Source organism: Lissotriton helveticus, chromosome 11 (genome assembly GCF_964261635.1).
Source record: "Lissotriton helveticus chromosome 11, aLisHel1.1, whole genome shotgun sequence".
Classification (NCBI taxonomy): Eukaryota; Metazoa; Chordata; class Amphibia; order Caudata; family Salamandridae; genus Lissotriton; species Lissotriton helveticus.
In genome coordinates, this window is record NC_136072.1 from 328,598,941 (window position 1) to 328,617,108 (window position 18,168).

General features: G+C 42.9%; 1 protein-coding gene across 1 annotated transcript in view; it reads right to left on the bottom strand.

The window, feature by feature from the left end:
• The window catches only part of BOK (BCL2 family apoptosis regulator BOK), a 332,157-nt gene that overhangs the window by 21,065 nt on the left and 292,924 nt on the right, over positions 1 to 18,168 (bottom strand). The window lies entirely within an intron of this gene.

Consider the following 18,168-nt stretch of genomic DNA (forward strand, 5'->3'; position numbering starts at 1 on the left):
TAAGGAAGGATGGTTAGTGTTTCCAGCACTTTAAATTCAATAATTTTCAACATATAATTTTTCAATAATAAACAAACAATAGGGTATTTTTATACCGGTCTTTTTCCATTAGACCTACTTAGAGCCCTCTAGTGGGCTGACATTTACCAGGGTGTTAAATACTAACTCAAAATTTAATACATTTGAAATTTCGCCCAGATTTTGGCTTTCATGTATACTGTGCCGTGGTTTTGTGGAGGGAAAAGTTAGTTATGGAGTACATCAATGGAGGCTTTCATTGTTATCAAATGTGTACATAAAGTTCTTCGGACTGGTTCAGACCATAAGGGGTCATTGTTCGAAAGTTCAAGATGTGGCGTGATTCCTTTTGGCGCAGCAATTTTTCTCGGTGTCCCCCCCTTTCCGTTGGGGCCAATGTTTCCAATCCCAGAAATTTCAAAAGTCGCCAATTGCCATCATGATTTGTCTCCATGTGTCTGGCCACTGCATTACCTCTATCTTTATTGGTTGTGGCCCTGGTATGTTCCAAGATGCGCTTCTTAAGCTCACAAATTTAGCTTCCTATATAGCGCAGCTTGCACGGACATTCAATTAGGTACACTGTATACTGGGTTTTGCAAGTGATTAATTCTTTAATCTTCCAAGTTTTTCCATTCGTCATTTCGATTTGTTTCGTTGGTTTGGCTATCTCGCAAACTTTGCAATTGTAGCATTTGTTGAATCCAACTGTTTTGAGCCAAAATGTTTTTTTACGGTTCATGAAATGACTATGGATCAATTGGTCCTTCAGATTTTTTGTTCTGCGGTATGTGACCACTGGGTGATCCCCCATTTTCTGACCAATTGTTGGATCCAGTTTCAACAATTTCCAGTTTTTTCTGAGAATCTGGACAACTTCTTTTGCTTCTTTGCTATAATCCAGTATTAGTCTTATAGGTTCTTCCATTTCTTTTTCTTTTATTTGTGGTTTCAAACAGTCTGCCCTCGATTTCTCATTGGCTCTTTCCCAACATTTTTTCGTCAGGTTTTTTCCATATTTTCTCTTACGGAATCTCTCCATTGTTGTTGCACTGTGCTTCTCCCATTCTGTTTTTTCGCTACAAATTCGTTTAACACGGAGGAATTCACCGTATGGTATACTTGATATTAGGGCAGATTGATGAAAGCTTGTGGCTTCCAATGTCGAATTTGTGGCCGTTTTCTTCCTGTGTAAGGTAGTCTCCACTTTGTTGTTTTGGATATATACTTCTGTATCCAAAAAGGATATCGATTGCCTGCTTTTTGTGTAGGTGAATTTCAGACCTCTTGTACTATTGTTCAAAAGTTCAAAGTATTCTTCGAATTCACTCTCACTTCCCCCCCACACTATAAATAAATCGTCAATAAATCTCTTCCATTGTACGATGTGTTGGGTGTGTTTGACATTTCGTTGGTTCCAGGCTATCTCTTCCTCCCACCAACCCATTGCTATGCAGGCATAGCTTGGGCTGAATGAGAATCCCATTGCCGCGCCATTGCGCTGACGATAGAGTTGTTCTCCAAAGAAGAAGATGTTGTTTGAGAGTAATAATCTGATCATTTCATACAACATGTCATTATGTTCCTTATAATGTATGTTTCGTTTTTCCAGGAAGTATTTGCAAGCCATCAATCCCAAATCATTGTCAATATTTGTGTATAGTCCGATAACATCCATGGATATTAGCAAATAGTTATCCTGCCAATCCAACTCAGATATTGTACACAAAAAGTCTGTAGTGTCTTTCAAATATGATTTTAAATTCTCCACATAAGGTCTTAGAAAGAAATCAATGAAATTCCCCATTGGTTCCATCAATGAACCGTTTGCTGACACTATCGGTGTTCCTGGTGGTTTCGTGGGGTTTTTGTGGATTTTAGGCAGAAAGTACATGGTTGCCATCCGTGGAAAATCGACTGTTAGGTATTTCTTTTCCTCATAGTCGATTAGATTACTGTTTTCCCATGTTAAGAGTTTTTGATCTAACTCTCTCTTTAATTGATCTGTTGGGTTCTTCATTAGTTGTTCATAATACTCCGGGTTCGATAGTTGATTCATCGCTTCCTCCGTGTATAAGTCCTTATCCCAAATCACCACGTTCCCCCCCTTGTCTGCCATTTTTATTTCCACATGTTTGTCATTGATGAGGGTTGTCAGTGCTACTCGTTCTTGTGGGGTTAGGTTGTCTTTAAATTTCATTTTAGGAATGTTATATAATTCCTGTATGACCGCCTCCTGGAAGATATCAATTTTATTGCCCGGAGTGAGTTGTGGATAGAATTTGGACTTGGCCTTCATTTTACTTATCCCAGCTCCTAATTGTGGTATCGCTGTAGTCAGAGTTATTTCATTTTCCTCCTCTGCATTCAGGTTAAGAAGGGTTAGGTACCCATCTACATCTTTCACAGTTAGGTCTGAGAATGGTTTCATGGGAATTCTGTTGATTTGAGGTTTGTTTTGTCTCTCTAGAAAATGTTTAGCCAGTTTGATTTTTCGAATATATAGATATAAATCTATCCTTGTTTGGGCTAAATCCATTTTTCTTGTGGGACAGAAGTTGATGCCTCTTTTAAGTAAAGTCGTTTCCGCCGGTGTCATTATCCTTTTGGATAAGTTGACCACTTGTAGTTCTTCCATCATTTGCCCCTCTTCTGTTTCATGCCCCTTGTTTCCGGGCCACTTTGTGGATTTTGTACATTTTCTCCTCCTGCCTCTTCTGTTTTTTTTTGATATTGTTGTTGTTGTTGGCTTCTTTGTCTGGGTTGCCAAGATCTTCCGCGGCCTCTTCCTCTTCCTCGTATTTGTCTGGGCGCCCCTTGCTCCTGTTCCCATTGCCGCTGCTGGAGCACGAGGCGCATGTCCCCTAAAAAACGCTTCTGTTCTTCATCCAAATTTAGGTCTTCATCTATCAATTCATTCGATGTGATTGAGGATAGGCTGGAGGATGAAATCGTTTTAGTTTGTAATGGTTTCTTGTAAAGATCATATTTTCGGGCAAACGTAAAGATTCTGCCTTCCGCGTAGTCATTTGCGTCTCGTTCAAATTTATTATGTTTTCTCAATCTTACAGTTTCCTCATGTTTCTCTATTTGTTGTTCCAAATCTTCTTTGAATTTGGTCATTTCTTGATTTAATTTTAATGCTTCCAATTCTTTTTCCACTTCCTTCAGTTGTTCCTTTATTTTCTCCAGGGCAATTTCAATGTGCCTAACCAGTATCTTTATTAGGCCCAATGATGAATTCAGGATGTAAGCCCCCCATTCCTGTAGCAGCTCGTTGGTTACATCCTGTTGGCTAGGCATCAACATTATTCTTAGGCCTCTTGGGACCCTTTCTGCTTCCAGATATTTACGTAATGCAATGACTTCCCAAGATTTGTTGATTTCTTTTCTGGTTAATTTTTCCCAGGCTCTGATTTTCCCTTTTGTGTCATCCTTCGGTGTATCACTCTGTTTGGCTTGAGCCTTCTCCATGTTCCCCTTGTCGAACATATTGGTGACAAGTTCCTTTCTTTTAGCCTCTCTTTTCTCCATTTCTTCAATGCTGTGAATTGCTGTTTTCGTTCAATTGCTATATTTATTATTTTCGTTCTGTTTCTTTGAATGACTGCCGGCTATTTAAAACTGACTAGGCTGATTCTGGTTCCATGATGGATACAAATATTATTGGATGAATGCGCGTGTTCCACTGTGTGTCAAGCGCTCTTTCCAAAAGTTTTAGCACATCAGAAACATATGCCCTTTGTTTTAATTTGCCGTTGCGTAATCGCCAGGATATCCCTTTACTTTAAAGTTTTGTCTGCCGTTAGGAAATGTTCAGACTGCACGTTTATTTTTCCGTTTATATTGAGAAGGAGAGAGGGGGATCCCTTCTTACCTCGGATGTATTCTCCGGGCAGCGTGGGTTCCCGTCCTCCACAAACGCCTCTCGAGTCTGCTTCCTTTTGGCTCAGGATTTCAATGCGATGAGCACCCCAAGAGGAATTCAAAATAATCCCAGGATGGTTCCGCTCTCCTCTTGCCTGTGGCGCTGCTGGCAAGTGCGTCGCTTCACGCGGTAGAACCAAACCGCAATGTATTCAAACTGTGTTTGCCCCCAGGGCCTCCCGGGTCCAAACCAAAAGAAGCCGCCACTCCAGTCAATACGTTTTATCAGAAACTGGTAGATTTATTGTTCAAATCTCTACAGCATGTTTCACAGCGACAAACCAATGCGTTTCGTGAGCTCCCTACTCACTTGATCACGGTTGTTACAAACACTGTTTGCTGAGAATAATTTAAAACGGGAGTCCCTCCCCCCATCGGTCACATGATTCCAACCATATGTTTTTTGACACTATGGCCTTCTGGGACTCGTAGTTCTTATATTACAAAATGTTATTTCATGTTATTCTCACAGAAAAACAAGTTGTGCACCCCTTCCCTGCTGATTGACAGTTTTTGAATCATATATTCCTTTCGTGATATTTTCATTAAGGATTTCTTGTGTGCCGGAAAACCACAGTCATTATTCTAGGCAATTAAGATTAGAATCAACTTTTCAGTAAAATAAAAGCCCTCCAGTGGGCTGACTCAGTCATGTGGTACCTTAAAAAAAAGGGGGGTTCCCTATAATTTGATTAAGGTTCATTGTACCTTACATAAGGAAGGATGGTTAGTGTTTCCAGCACTTTAAATTCAATAATTTTCAACATATAATTTTTCAATAATAAACAAACAATAGGGTATTTTTATACCGGTCTTTTTCCATTAGACCTACTTAGAGCCCTCTAGTGGGCTGACATTTACCAGGGTGTTAAATACTAACTCAAAATTTAATACATTTGAAATTTCGCCCAGATTTTGGCTTTCATGTATACTGTGCCGTGGTTTTGTGGAGGGAAAAGTTAGTTATGGAGTACATCAATGGAGGCTTTCATTGTTATCAAATGTGTACATAAAGTTCTTCGGACTGGTTCAGACCATAAGGGGTCATTGTTCGAAAGTTCAAGATGTGGCGTGATTCCTTTTGGCGCAGCAATTTTTCTCGGTGTCCCCCCCTTTCCGTTGGGGCCAATGTTTCCAATCCCAGAAATTTCAAAAGTCGCCAATTGCCATCATGATTTGTCTCCATGTGTCTGGCCACTGCATTACCTCTATCTTTATTGGTTGTGGCCCTGGTATGTTCCAAGATGCGCTTCTTAAGCTCACAAATTGTGCTTCCTATATAGCGCAGCTTGCACGGACATTCAATTAGGTACACTGTATACTGGGTTTTGCAAGTGATTAATTCTTTAATCTTCCAAGTTTTTCCATTCGTCATTTCGATTTGTTTCGTTGGTTTGGCTATCTCGCAAACTTTGCAATTGTAGCATTTGTTGAATCCAACTGTTTTGAGCCAAAATGTTTTTTTACGGTTCATGAAATGACTATGGATCAATTGGTCCTTCAGATTTTTTGTTCTGCGGTATGTGACCACTGGGTGATCCCCCATTTTCTGACCAATTGTTGGATCCAGTTTCAACAATTTCCAGTTTTTTCTGAGAATCTGGACAACTTCTTTTGCTTCTTTGCTATAATCCAGTATTAGTCTTATAGGTTCTTCCATTTCTTTTTCTTTTATTTGTGGTTTCAAACAGTCTGCCCTCGATTTCTCATTGGCTCTTTCCCAACATTTTTTCGTCAGGTTTTTTCCATATTTTCTCTTACGGAATCTCTCCATTGTTGTTGCACTGTGCTTCTCCCATTCTGTTTTTTCGCTACAAATTCGTTTAACACGGAGGAATTCACCGTATGGTATACTTGATATTAGGGCAGATTGATGAAAGCTTGTGGCTTCCAATGTCGAATTTGTGGCCGTTTTCTTCCTGTGTAAGGTAGTCTCCACTTTGTTGTTTTGGATATATACTTCTGTATCCAAAAAGGATATCGATTGCCTGCTTTTTGTGTAGGTGAATTTCAGACCTCTTGTACTATTGTTCAAAAGTTCAAAGTATTCTTCGAATTCACTCTCACTTCCCCCCCACACTATAAATAAATCGTCAATAAATCTCTTCCATTGTACGATGTGTTGGGTGTGTTTGACATTTCGTTGGTTCCAGGCTATCTCTTCCTCCCACCAACCCATTGCTATGCAGGCATAGCTTGGGCTGAATGAGAATCCCATTGCCGCGCCATTGCGCTGACGATAGAGTTGTTCTCCAAAGAAGAAGATGTTGTTTGAGAGTAATAATCTGATCATTTCATACAACATGTCATTATGTTCCTTATAATGTATGTTTCGTTTTTCCAGGAAGTATTTGCAAGCCATCAATCCCAAATCATTGTCAATATTTGTGTATAGTCCGATAACATCCATGGATATTAGCAAATAGTTATCCTGCCAATCCAACTCAGATATTGTACACAAAAAGTCTGTAGTGTCTTTCAAATATGATTTTAAATTCTCCACATAAGGTCTTAGAAAGAAATCAATGAAATTCCCCATTGGTTCCATCAATGAACCGTTTGCTGACACTATCGGTCTTCCTGGTGGTTTCGTGGGGTTTTTGTGGATTTTAGGCAGAAAGTACATGGTTGCCATCCGTGGAAAATCGACTGTTAGGTATTTCCTTTCCTCATAGTCGATTAGATTACTGTTTTCCCATGTTAAGAGTTTTTGATCTAACTCTCTCTTTAATTGATCTGTTGGGTTCTTCATTAGTTGTTCATAATATTCCGGGTTCGATAGTTGATTCATCGCTTCCTCCGTGTATAAGTCCTTATCCCAAATCACCACGTTCCCCCCCTTGTCTGCCATTTTTATTTCCACATGTTTGTCATTGATGAGGGTTGTCAGTGCTACTCGTTCTTGTGGGGTTAGGTTGTCTTTAAATTTCATTTTAGGAATGTTATATAATTCCTGTATGACCGCCTCCTGGAAGATATCAATTTTATTGCCCGGAGTGAGTTGTGGATAGAATTTGGACTTGGCCTTCATTTTACTTATCCCAGCTCCTAATTGTGGTATCGCTGTAGTCAGAGTTATTTCATTTTCCTCCTCTGCATTCAGGTTAAGAAGGGTTAGGTACCCATCTACATCTTTCACAGTTAGGTCTGAGAATGGTTTCATGGGAATTCTGTTGATTTGAGGTTTGTTTTGTCTCTCTAGAAAATGTTTAGCCAGTTTGATTTTTCGAATATATAGATATAAATCTATCCTTGTTTGGGCTAAATCCATTTTTCTTGTGGGACAGAAGTTGATGCCTCTTTTAAGTAAAGTCGTTTCCGCCGGTGTCATTATCCTTTTGGATAAGTTGACCACTTGTAGTTCTTCCATCATTTGCCCCTCTTCTGTTTCATGCCCCTTGTTTCCGGGCCACTTTGTGGATTTTGTACATTTTCTCCTCCTGCCTCTTCTGTTTTTTTTTGATATTGTTGTTGTTGTTGGCTTCTTTGTCTGGGTTGCCAAGATCTTCCGCGGCCTCTTCCTCTTCCTCGTATTTGTCTGGGCGCCCCTTGCTCCTGTTCCCATTGCCGCTGCTGGAGCACGAGGCGCATGTCCCCTAAAAAACGCTTCTGTTCTTCATCCAAATTTAGGTCTTCATCTATCAATTCATTCGATGTGATTGAGGATAGGCTGGAGGATGAAATCGTTTTAGTTTGTAATGGTTTCTTGTAAAGATCATATTTTCGGGCAAACGTAAAGATTCTGCCTTCCGCGTAGTCATTTGCGTCTCGTACAAATTTATTATGTTTTCTCAATCTTACAGTTTCCTCATGTTTCTCTATTTGTTGTTCCAAATCTTCTTTGAATTTGGTCATTTCTTGATTTAATTTTAATGCTTCCAATTCTTTTTCCACTTCCTTCAGTTGTTCCTTTATTTTCTCCAGGGCAATTTCAATGTGCCTAACCAGTATCTTTATTAGGCCCAATGATGAATTCAGGATGTAAGCCCCCCATTCCTGTAGCAGCTCGTTGGTTACATCCTGTTGGCTAGGCATCAACATTATTCTTAGGCCTCTTGGGACCCTTTCTGCTTCCAGATATTTACGTAATGCAATGACTTCCCAAGATTTGTTGATTTCTTTTCTGGTTAATTTTTCCCAGGCTCTGATTTTCCCTTTTGTGTCATCCTTCGGTGTATCACTCTGTTTGGCTTGAGCCTTCTCCATGTTCCCCTTGTCGAACATATTGGTGACAAGTTCCTTTCTTTTAGCCTCTCTTTTCTCCATTTCTTCAATGCTGTGAATTGCTGTTTTCGTTCAATTGCTATATTTATTATTTTCGTTCTGTTTCTTTGAATGACTGCCGGCTATTTAAAACTGACTAGGCTGATTCTGGTTCCATGATGGATACAAATATTATTGGATGAATGCGCGTGTTCCACTGTGTGTCAAGCGCTCTTTCCAAAAGTTTTAGCACATCAGAAACATATGCCCTTTGTTTTAATTTGCCGTTGCGTAATCGCCAGGATATCCCTTTACTTTAAAGTTTTGTCTGCCGTTAGGAAATGTTCAGACTGCACGTTTATTTTTCCGTTTATATTGAGAAGGAGAGAGGGGGATCCCTTCTTACCTCGGATGTATTCTCCGGGCAGCGTGGGTTCCCGTCCTCCACAAACGCCTCTCGAGTCTGCTTCCTTTTGGCTCAGGATTTCAATGCGATGAGCACCCCAAGAGGAATTCAAAATAATCCCAGGATGGTTCCGCTCTCCTCTTGCCTGTGGCGCTGCTGGCAAGTGCGTCGCTTCACGCGGTAGAACCAAACCGCAATGTATTCAAACTGTGTTTGCCCCCAGGGCCTCCCGGGTCCAAACCAAAAGAAGCCGCCACTCCAGTCAATACGTTTTATCAGAAACTGGTAGATTTATTGTTCAAATCTCTACAGCATGTTTCACAGCGACAAACCAACGCGTTTCGTGAGCTCCCTACTCACTTGATCACGGTTGTTACAAACACTGTTGGCTGAGAATAATTTAAAACGGGAGTCCCTCCCCCCATCGGTCACATGATTCCAACCATATGTTTTTTGACACTATGGCCTTCTGGGACTCGTAGTTCTTATATTACAAAATGTTATTTCATGTTATTCTCACAGAAAAACAAGTTGTGCAGCCCTTCCCTGCTGATTGACAGTTTTTGAATCATATATTCCTTTCGTGATATTTTCATTAAGGATTTCTTGTGTGCCGGAAAACCACAGTCATTATTCTAGGCAATTAAGATTAGAATCAACTTTTCAGTAAAATAAAAGCCCTCCAGTGGGCTGACTCAGTCATGTGGTACCTTAAAAAAAAGGGGGGTTCCCTATAATTTGATTAAGGTTCATTGTACCTTACATAAGGAAGGATGGTTAGTGTTTCCAGCACTTTAAATTCAATAATTTTCAACATATAATTTTTCAATAATAAACAAACAATAGGGTATTTTTATACCGGTCTTTTTCCATTAGACCTACTTAGAGCCCTCTAGTGGGCTGACATTTACCAGGGTGTTAAATACTAACTCAAAATTTAATACATTTGAAATTTCGCCCAGATTTTGGCTTTCATGTATACTGTGCCGTGGTTTTGTGGAGGGAAAAGTTAGTTATGGAGTACATCAATGGAGGCTTTCATTGTTATCAAATGTGTACATAAAGTTCTTCGGACTGGTTCAGACCATAAGGGGTCATTGTTCGAAAGTTCAAGATGTGGCGTGATTCCTTTTGGCGCAGCAATTTTTCTCGGTGTCCCCCCCCACGCATTATAGTATGAAAAATTAGATGATAATACGTAGCTGTGGAATTCTTAACAGTAGTATATATATATATATATATATATATATATATATATATATATATATATATATATATATATATCTCAATGGGGCTTCCTGTTTAGATTTTGATATATATATATATATTATATATATATATATATATATATATATATATTGCAAACACAAGAACCAACGGCGGACTCCAAATGCCGCACAACCTCAGGTGTAAACCCAAACCCAAATTTGTCGAAAAGTTCCAATTAAGCGGATGGTGTGCCACGTCTACTCCTGCATCTGCCGTTGAAAGATGCAATCCTTGACTCGGAAAACAAACTTTGAAACTGGGTGGAGTGGTGCACTACCGAAGATCAATGTTGTTCAAATAGGAAGCACAGTCACTTTCTTTCTTTAAAAAGTATTTTTTATTAAAGCTCATCAAAAATTTCGTATGAACATAAGACCTCAGCCAACGCGTTTCATTCTAGACGTGAACTTCGTCAGGGCACGGAATTCGGAAGAACGGTATATATCACAGTATTACAAAAATAAGACAGTGATCTAGTCTCGAAATCCATCCAGTCATACATCTGATGTTGATGCCTCCATGATAAGGGCCACAGTAAGCTCGAAGCAAAGTGTCGAGTCTCAGGTTTTCGCACAAGACATGGCTTGGCAGTTCGGGCTGGACTGTTCCCATGAGGCACAGGGTCAGACTGAGTTGCATATAGCCATGTCTGAACTGGGGTGGCAGAGTGGGCTAAAGAACGGTGATGGATTAAACCCAGATCTTTTGACTGGGTGTGAGTGTTTGATTGATTCAGATGCTCCGTCCATCACCACCCCCTTTTGTACCGCTTTTGGCCACCATAAGTGTGGCAGGGTATGCTCAGACGTGAGTCCCTTGCTCACTTTGCCACTGGATTCAAGCAAGCCGGACTGAAGACGGCTGGAATGCCAGAAACCGGTCCTCTGAAGCTTGTTTCCGGTCCAGGGAAGACATGGCTTGGCAGTTCGGGCTGGACTGTTCCCATGAGGCACAGGGTCAGACTGATTTGCTTATAGCCATGTCTGAACTGGGGTGGCAGAGTGGGCTAAAGAATGGTGATGGATTAAACCCAGATCTTTTGACTGGGTGTGAGTGTTTGATTGATTCAGATGCTCCATCCATCACCACCCCCTTTTGTACCGCTTTTGGCTGCCATAAGTGTGGCAGGGTATGCTCAGACGTGAGTCCCTTGCTCACATTGCCACTGGATTCAAGCAAGCCGGGCTGAAGACGGCTGGAATGCCAGAAACCGGTCCTCGGAAGCTTGTTTCCGGTCCAGGGAAGACATGGCTTGGCAGTTCGGGCTGGACTGTTCCCATGAGGCACAGGGTCAGACTGATTTGCATATAGCCATGTCTGAACTGGGGTGGCAGAGTGGGCTAAAGAACGGTGATGGATTAAACCAAGATCCTTTGAGTGGGTGTGAGTGTTTGATCGATGCAGATGCTCCGTCCATCACCCCCTTTTGCTCCGTATTATTGAGACCATTCGGCCATTTACTGTCGAATTCTAGGATCATGGTTCTCTCAAGTTGCCTTAATTTTTGCACCCTATTGCCACCTCTGCGCGGTTTGGGGATGGACCCCACCACAAAATAAGTTAGGCAGGCAACGTCATTATTGTGTTTCTTTTTAAAATGACGTGCTACCGGATAGGCAGGGTCACTGTGTAGGATGGCTCTGAGATGCTGTAAAATCCTGACGTGCACCTGTAATTTTGTACTGCCTATATAATTCAGGCCACAGGTGCACGTCAGGACAAACGCAGCAAATTCTGTTTTGCAATTGTAGCTACCTACAATCGGGGTATCAGTAGGACAAAAAGGAGTTTGGTAATGGGTTTTGTTGACTCCGAATTTGCATGCTCTACAAGAACAACACTTCCGGAAACCTGACGCTGGTTGCAGCCACATACTTTTATGTCTCATCTCTGGGCTGCTTTTGTCTAAAACTGACCCCATATTTTTGGCCCTTCGAAAAGTGACAAACGGCATACTGGGTAACTGAGAACCTAATATTGTATCTGTTAACAATATTGGCCAGTTCTTTTTAACAATGGTCCTGATTTTATTTTCCTCATTGCTAAAGGCCGTAATCAATCTAGGGCAGTCATTGATCTCAGTGAGGGGCGTCACATTGACGTCTGCATCCTTAGTGCTGGAAGGGTTCAACGGAAAAAGACTTTCTCTAGGGCGTGTATTGGCTTTAATTAACGCTTGATGTAACATAGCCTCCGAATAGCCACGTGCCTTAAGTCTAGCATTCATCTCTTTTAAACACTTCTCAAACTCACAAGTGGAACTGCATATTCGTTTGAGACGTAAAATCTCACCGTAGGGAATGCTACTGATGGTGTGTTTGGGATACAGACTGGTGGCGTGTAGTGTTGTATTTCCATTCTAGCAGAACGATAGTAATGAATGACACTCATTACTATCGTTCTGCTAGAATGTATGAGCACCCCTCTTTTGATATTGTCTAGTGTTTATGCATACATTTCCTTCCAAGAAATCTCCGATTCCCCCATGGGATTAATGCCTCCCTTACCATGCTTCAATATTTATATTTTTATTTTTGCTTCCAAATTTTTCAAGTTTTCGAACACTCTCTTTCATTGCTTTAAGATTGTTCAATAATTCACTGAAGCTATGAGCACTGCATCTGAAAAAAGTGAAAAATGAGCCTTAAATAAGTGATTAATTCTTCTAAGTCAGTGTAAATAATGTTAATAGTGTATTTTGTATCCGTGGTCATCACTGTGAAATGAACTGTGGAGTACACACCGAATGTGGACATGGCAATTTAATGGCACTTAGCCAATAAAATAACATCAACAATTTGAAGTTGTGAGCGATTTGAACTAATATATCAATTTATCGTTGGGTAGCACATTCTGAGACATGGTTTATTCAAAAGGCACTTCTAGCCAAAATGAATAGATGCTATCGCAACTTTTAGTCAGTTTTGCTGCAATACAGTTAGGCATAGACTGCCCAACATGATAGCTACATTATCACACGACCCACGATAACAGCCCACAAACAAAAATCAAACCACTATGGTAATTAACAACAGCCATGACTCTCGGTGCGAATCACAGCTTATAGAAACAGTGAATGACACAGATAGTAGTTTTTATATTCACATGGCTAAAAATAGCCTAAGCCCACAATGCTCCTTGAAGGTAAATGTGGTGACTCAGTATAAATGTAAGAAACTAATGATGGACTTGTGATACTACCGTGACCAGGAACTGTAAAGTTCGAAACGCGTAGGTGAAGAGGAAAAACAACGGGTCAATAAACCGTGTTTAAAACATCCAAGAAGAGTGCGGCGTATTTGTTAATCTTTGCTGTGACATATATATATATATATATATATATATATATATATATATATATATATATATATATATAACACACTTGTTTGTCTGTCTTTTGCTGTCCATCATGCATGAATGCAGTTGTGTATAAATACCTGCATTGGGTATTTTATTTATCACTACGAAAGGCTATTATGCCTGTGTATTATTGTGCATGTATTTTTGGAGATAATTTTGTTTCTATATATCTGAACACTTTGCACTTTATGTACTTTACGGTTTATGAATTGTTTGTTTGACTCTGATTGCAAATCTCGTTGCCATAGGTTAGATTGCATTTCTCATTCAAAAAGGAATTCTAACTAGATATATTCTATGATAATGAATTGTTGATTTTATCCTTTGATTGTATATTTGTAGCATTATTAAATTGTAATTTCTTTTTATTTGAATAGAATGCTTTTATGGTGGAACTATTTACACCGAATAAAGCTAATTTGATTGATTGAGTGTTGAGGTCCCTGCATTACGGGAACCACTTGCCTTAGAGGTGGGCAAGATTTCTGGGGTTATGCACCCTCACACCACTTACCAGTTTGGAGCTAGTATCTGAGGTAGGCACTTGAGAGGGCACCGCTCTCCAGATGTCATCAAGTAGATGGTGTTGGTCCCTCGGGGGAGATCTTTGATGTCCCTGAGGTAACAGGAGTCCCTTGGTTGGGCCCTTCGAGAGCACACTTAAGCAGGTCCTCGGACCAGGCCAGCCTCTATTCGGACAGTTATCCTCCATGTGCACAACAGATTCCTCTGACAATGTCCCCACGCAGTCTGGGTTCTCCAGTCCAACGTCCCCACAAGTGTATCTCACCCTTTGCTGAAGGATGGCACCTGTAGTTATTCTGTTGTGTATCCTATGAAGTTGGGGTGGGTTAGGGGGTTTTCCCTTTGAACCACAGATGTCTTCCCTTAATTGTAGTCCTGTCTGCCATTGGGCCTTGGAGTGCAGATCTTAATCTTTAGTGGGGCCATGATCCGTCACAACCTCTATCTTCAATCTATCCCATTCGCCCCTCAAATGGCAGAGCGCTGCCGTTCCTGTGGGATGTGTTCCCCTCGACACCTGGTGTCTACTGGAGCCAGACACCATGGTCCCTGGGACTCTTGAAGCATAGAAACGTCCATATTCTTTAGGTGGCATTTCTAAGTGAGTTATGCCAAAAAACCCTATACCAATGGAAAAGGATTGGCACTGCTAATTCATTGATATGAAACATCATGAGTTTGCTCCACTGCAATCCAGTACTGCAGTCCGAAGTATGTCAACCACATTTGCATGTTAACCTATGGGAAAAGATGGCCTCATGGATAGTGAAAACACACATAGGTACTCCTCACTACCTGGGCATACGTGCGCTATTGCGCACACTGACCTGCGATGGCCAGTGGTGCCATTGCACCCGCCCACGTTTGCACAGCAGAATGGACACAGGTTTAACTAATATGCGTGTCTGTGCGCATGCACTAGCCTGTGTTGGCAGGCGGCACATGCAATCAAGGGCACCACAGGTGGGGGTGCACACTCACAGCGGCCTACAATGGCAAGCTGCTCGTGCGTTTAATCACGATCGATGTCAGTGTGCACCCACCGGTCTGCAATGACAGATCGGCCTGTGTTTCAGAACATGGAATCAGCGCTACTTCCCAACACGGCTAGGAAGTGAGCGCGTGCTTTCACATGGCAAGGACAGGCCAGGCACCTTACTTACCCAGGCCCTAATGCCTTTGGTGCAAGTGCGCGCACTCCACTCTGCTCAGATCAGCCCGGAAATGGGTGGACCCCCTTATAGGTGCAATTGAGCACTTGCAGCCAGTGAAGGTGGACTGGGCACCTCGCAGCTAGCACCATGGATGCAAGCGCGCAGACACAGTCATGCACCGGCAGTCCTGACCTGGAGGTTAGAACAAAGGGGATGCAGGTATACCCTCATGAGCCCATGATGGCAGGCCGGGCACCTATCCATAATGCCATATGTGCCATGGTGCATCCTCCAGCCTGCCACTGCAGGTGGAACATATATCGAAAATTGCATCAGTGCTAGTGTGCACTCCCCTGTCTGCGTTGGCAGAACAGTCCATGTTCTGGAAGAGCGTGTTAGCACCTCTATCTAATCTGTGTAAGAAAGCACACACACTTCCAGACAGCCTTGACAGTGAGGACGTGCCTAGGACCCTGTGACCACTCAAGAGAATCAGCAACTCCCCTGGAGTATCCATTGGTAGAGCAGAACTCTACGGCAGGGTAAGACCCACCCTGGGGGTTCCTCACTTCCTGGGGGGAGCACATCCATATGTGCCTGCCCGGCCCTTTACCTACCAACCCTTGATGCCCGTCAAGTCATCCCTGGGCATGGGGCACTCTCATGGCACTCTCATGATATGGTATGTCCCACTCAGGATTGACTGAGGCGTAAGTGATGCCAACCTAGGCAGGTGCGCATAGTCACCCCACAGGCCTGTCAGGGCAAACGTGATATAGGGTTCAGGCTATCCGGTGGGTGGCACACTCAGTGCTATGGCCCACTACTAGCCGTAGCCAGTGCTGTACCCACCCGGGTTTGTGGTGTACCTGTTTACAGTGCGCACGGAGGTACAGCATCTAAACCCCATTGTATAAGCACCCCGAATCCAATGCAGGTGCGGGCACCTTGCCTCTGCCGTACAGGGGGAAGGTGCCCCATTTCCTAAGGTTATGCAGAGAGAGTCCACAAAGACTAAGATTAAACAGCTAAATGTTTTGAGGTAATTGTAGGAGAGTAGGTTCTGCTTCCTATGGTTACCCCCACTTTTTGCTGTGATTCACTGGTTTTTCGACTTTAGTATGGCTGTGATCCTGCTAATCTGGCCCACATCCGAGCTGTTCTCTCTCTAAATTGATACCATGTACTTTAGGTACATACCAGGTTGGTTACTGGGTCACCCTTGTGAGCCCCTGTATAGTGTACCCTAGGTACCCAGGGCATAGGTGCACCCTAGTTCTACAAGGGGCTGCAGCATGTATTATGCCACCCCTGGTTAGCCTTCCAAACTGACACCACAGGTCTGCACCTGCAGCCTGGGTAAGGTGGTGTAATCACCCCTTACTTAGATATAGTATACCTATATCTATATATATATATATAGACACATATTAACCTATAAGTCACTCCTATGGCAGGCCTTGACAATCCTGGAGGCAGAGTGCTTGGATTTGTGTGAGAGGGTGCCCTAGCATGAGCTGAGCCCCTCTGCAGATTTCGGAACCATCTCCTATAGCTGTTCTATTATATAGCCATACCATATACTCTTAAGTGCATTATAATCCTCGCGGTTAATGCTAACTTTGGTTTGGCTTTATCGAAACATGTCGTGTAAGGTGTCAAACACTTTGGAATACTACCCCCGCCAGTTCTGGCGGCGGGGGTAGCATTCCACCCTTCTAGAGGGAGAAGATATGTAGTTACTGTTAACCCGGTTAAAGTTAAACAGAGCCCCAACATCACAAAATGGATGCTGCTGCCACAGACATGAGTCTGCCCTCCTACTGCTGGACGAAACTCCGGCAGGGGAGGCCTGGACAATAGGTTTCCTGTCCAGGGAGGTGCTGGCACCTCCCCAGACTGGCTTTAGTGTATTGCGGCAGGGTGTGTTGCATTCAGTGAATGCTTTTCAGACACTGCCTGGAGCACACAAGGTGCTCCATGCATATCCCAGTTCAAACAGGTTGCTGAGGCACTCAGCCCCAGCTCTGGCACGTAACTGGACAAAGGGGAAGGGGTGTAACCACCCCCTCCCCAGGTCCACCCATAGGAGGGACCTCAGAGTTAGCTCAACCCCTAAACTTATTATAAGTATAGGATCCCAGTCCCTAGGACTTTAGATTACCCTGGACAAAACTCTGCAACATATATCTTGGACCTTCGACATTCCATATCGACTGGAAGACGGAAGAAATCTCCCTTGTGGTCAAGGAGTGACCACCCTGTTCAGACAGGCACCAACTGCATCTTTGCCAGTCTGCATTTTCAAGGCTCCCGCCGGATCCCGAAGAATATGCGACACAGGACATAGACTTCCAGACATCTCTGAAGCTGACCCGAGCTCCCAGCAAAGCTGAGACCCGTAGCTGACACAAGAGACGTGGGACCGGAACCCCTATTCATCCTGCATTTTGCAAGCTGCACCTACTTCTCGAGGTATCCCGAAGTTGTGCATTGGGGTGTTTGAAGCCCCAGCCCCGAGCACCATTTGCATCGAAGCTCAGAGGTCCACACTCCACGAGTGTCCCATGGGCTCGCTTTGTGCATTTCAGCTCGACGTATCTTTGCGGTTCCTAGCCTGTTGGCTAGTGAGCCCCCAAAAGACTATCCTTTAATTTACTTTGCTTTCCTGATTGCTCCAGGCTTGCTCCAACTTCCCTGCAAAGGAGGAGTTCCTCAGACCTTGCTGATCTGCACCGAAGCCAATCTCGACATCCTGCGTGGATTGCATTTGCCAAGGCTTGTTGGGTCCAATCCGGATACCGGCACTGCAGTCAACTAGATACTTTGTGGGACAGCTTGAATCCAGTTCCTGGTCGTCGTTGATGCCTCCTGGACCACATGGCTGAAGACACAAGCTTCACCTATTTCACCTGAAATCACCCGATCTTGGCTGGCAGCTTCCCCTCGCCATCCTGGTCACTGGCAAGTGACCCAGACTCTGTCCCTTCTGCTTTCAGGTTCTTCAGATCTTCGCTACACCCTTGGATCCACCCGGATACTTTTCCTCTGGTCGCCTGCAGCCCTTCTTCGTAGCTCTCCATTGGAATCGACGACGAAACCAGACACTAAAAGACACCTATGCACCCGGCTTCCGTGGGTGAGGAAACACGAGTACTCCGGTGCTCCTGTGGGTCTTGACTCTCAAAGTGTTCTAGTCTAAAAGGGTTCCATCGTAGTTCACCCAGAAGTGTTCTTAAATTGTAAATTTGTAACTTGTTCGTTTCCCATAGAAAGTCAATGGTAACCCGTGGCTGTGTTTAGACA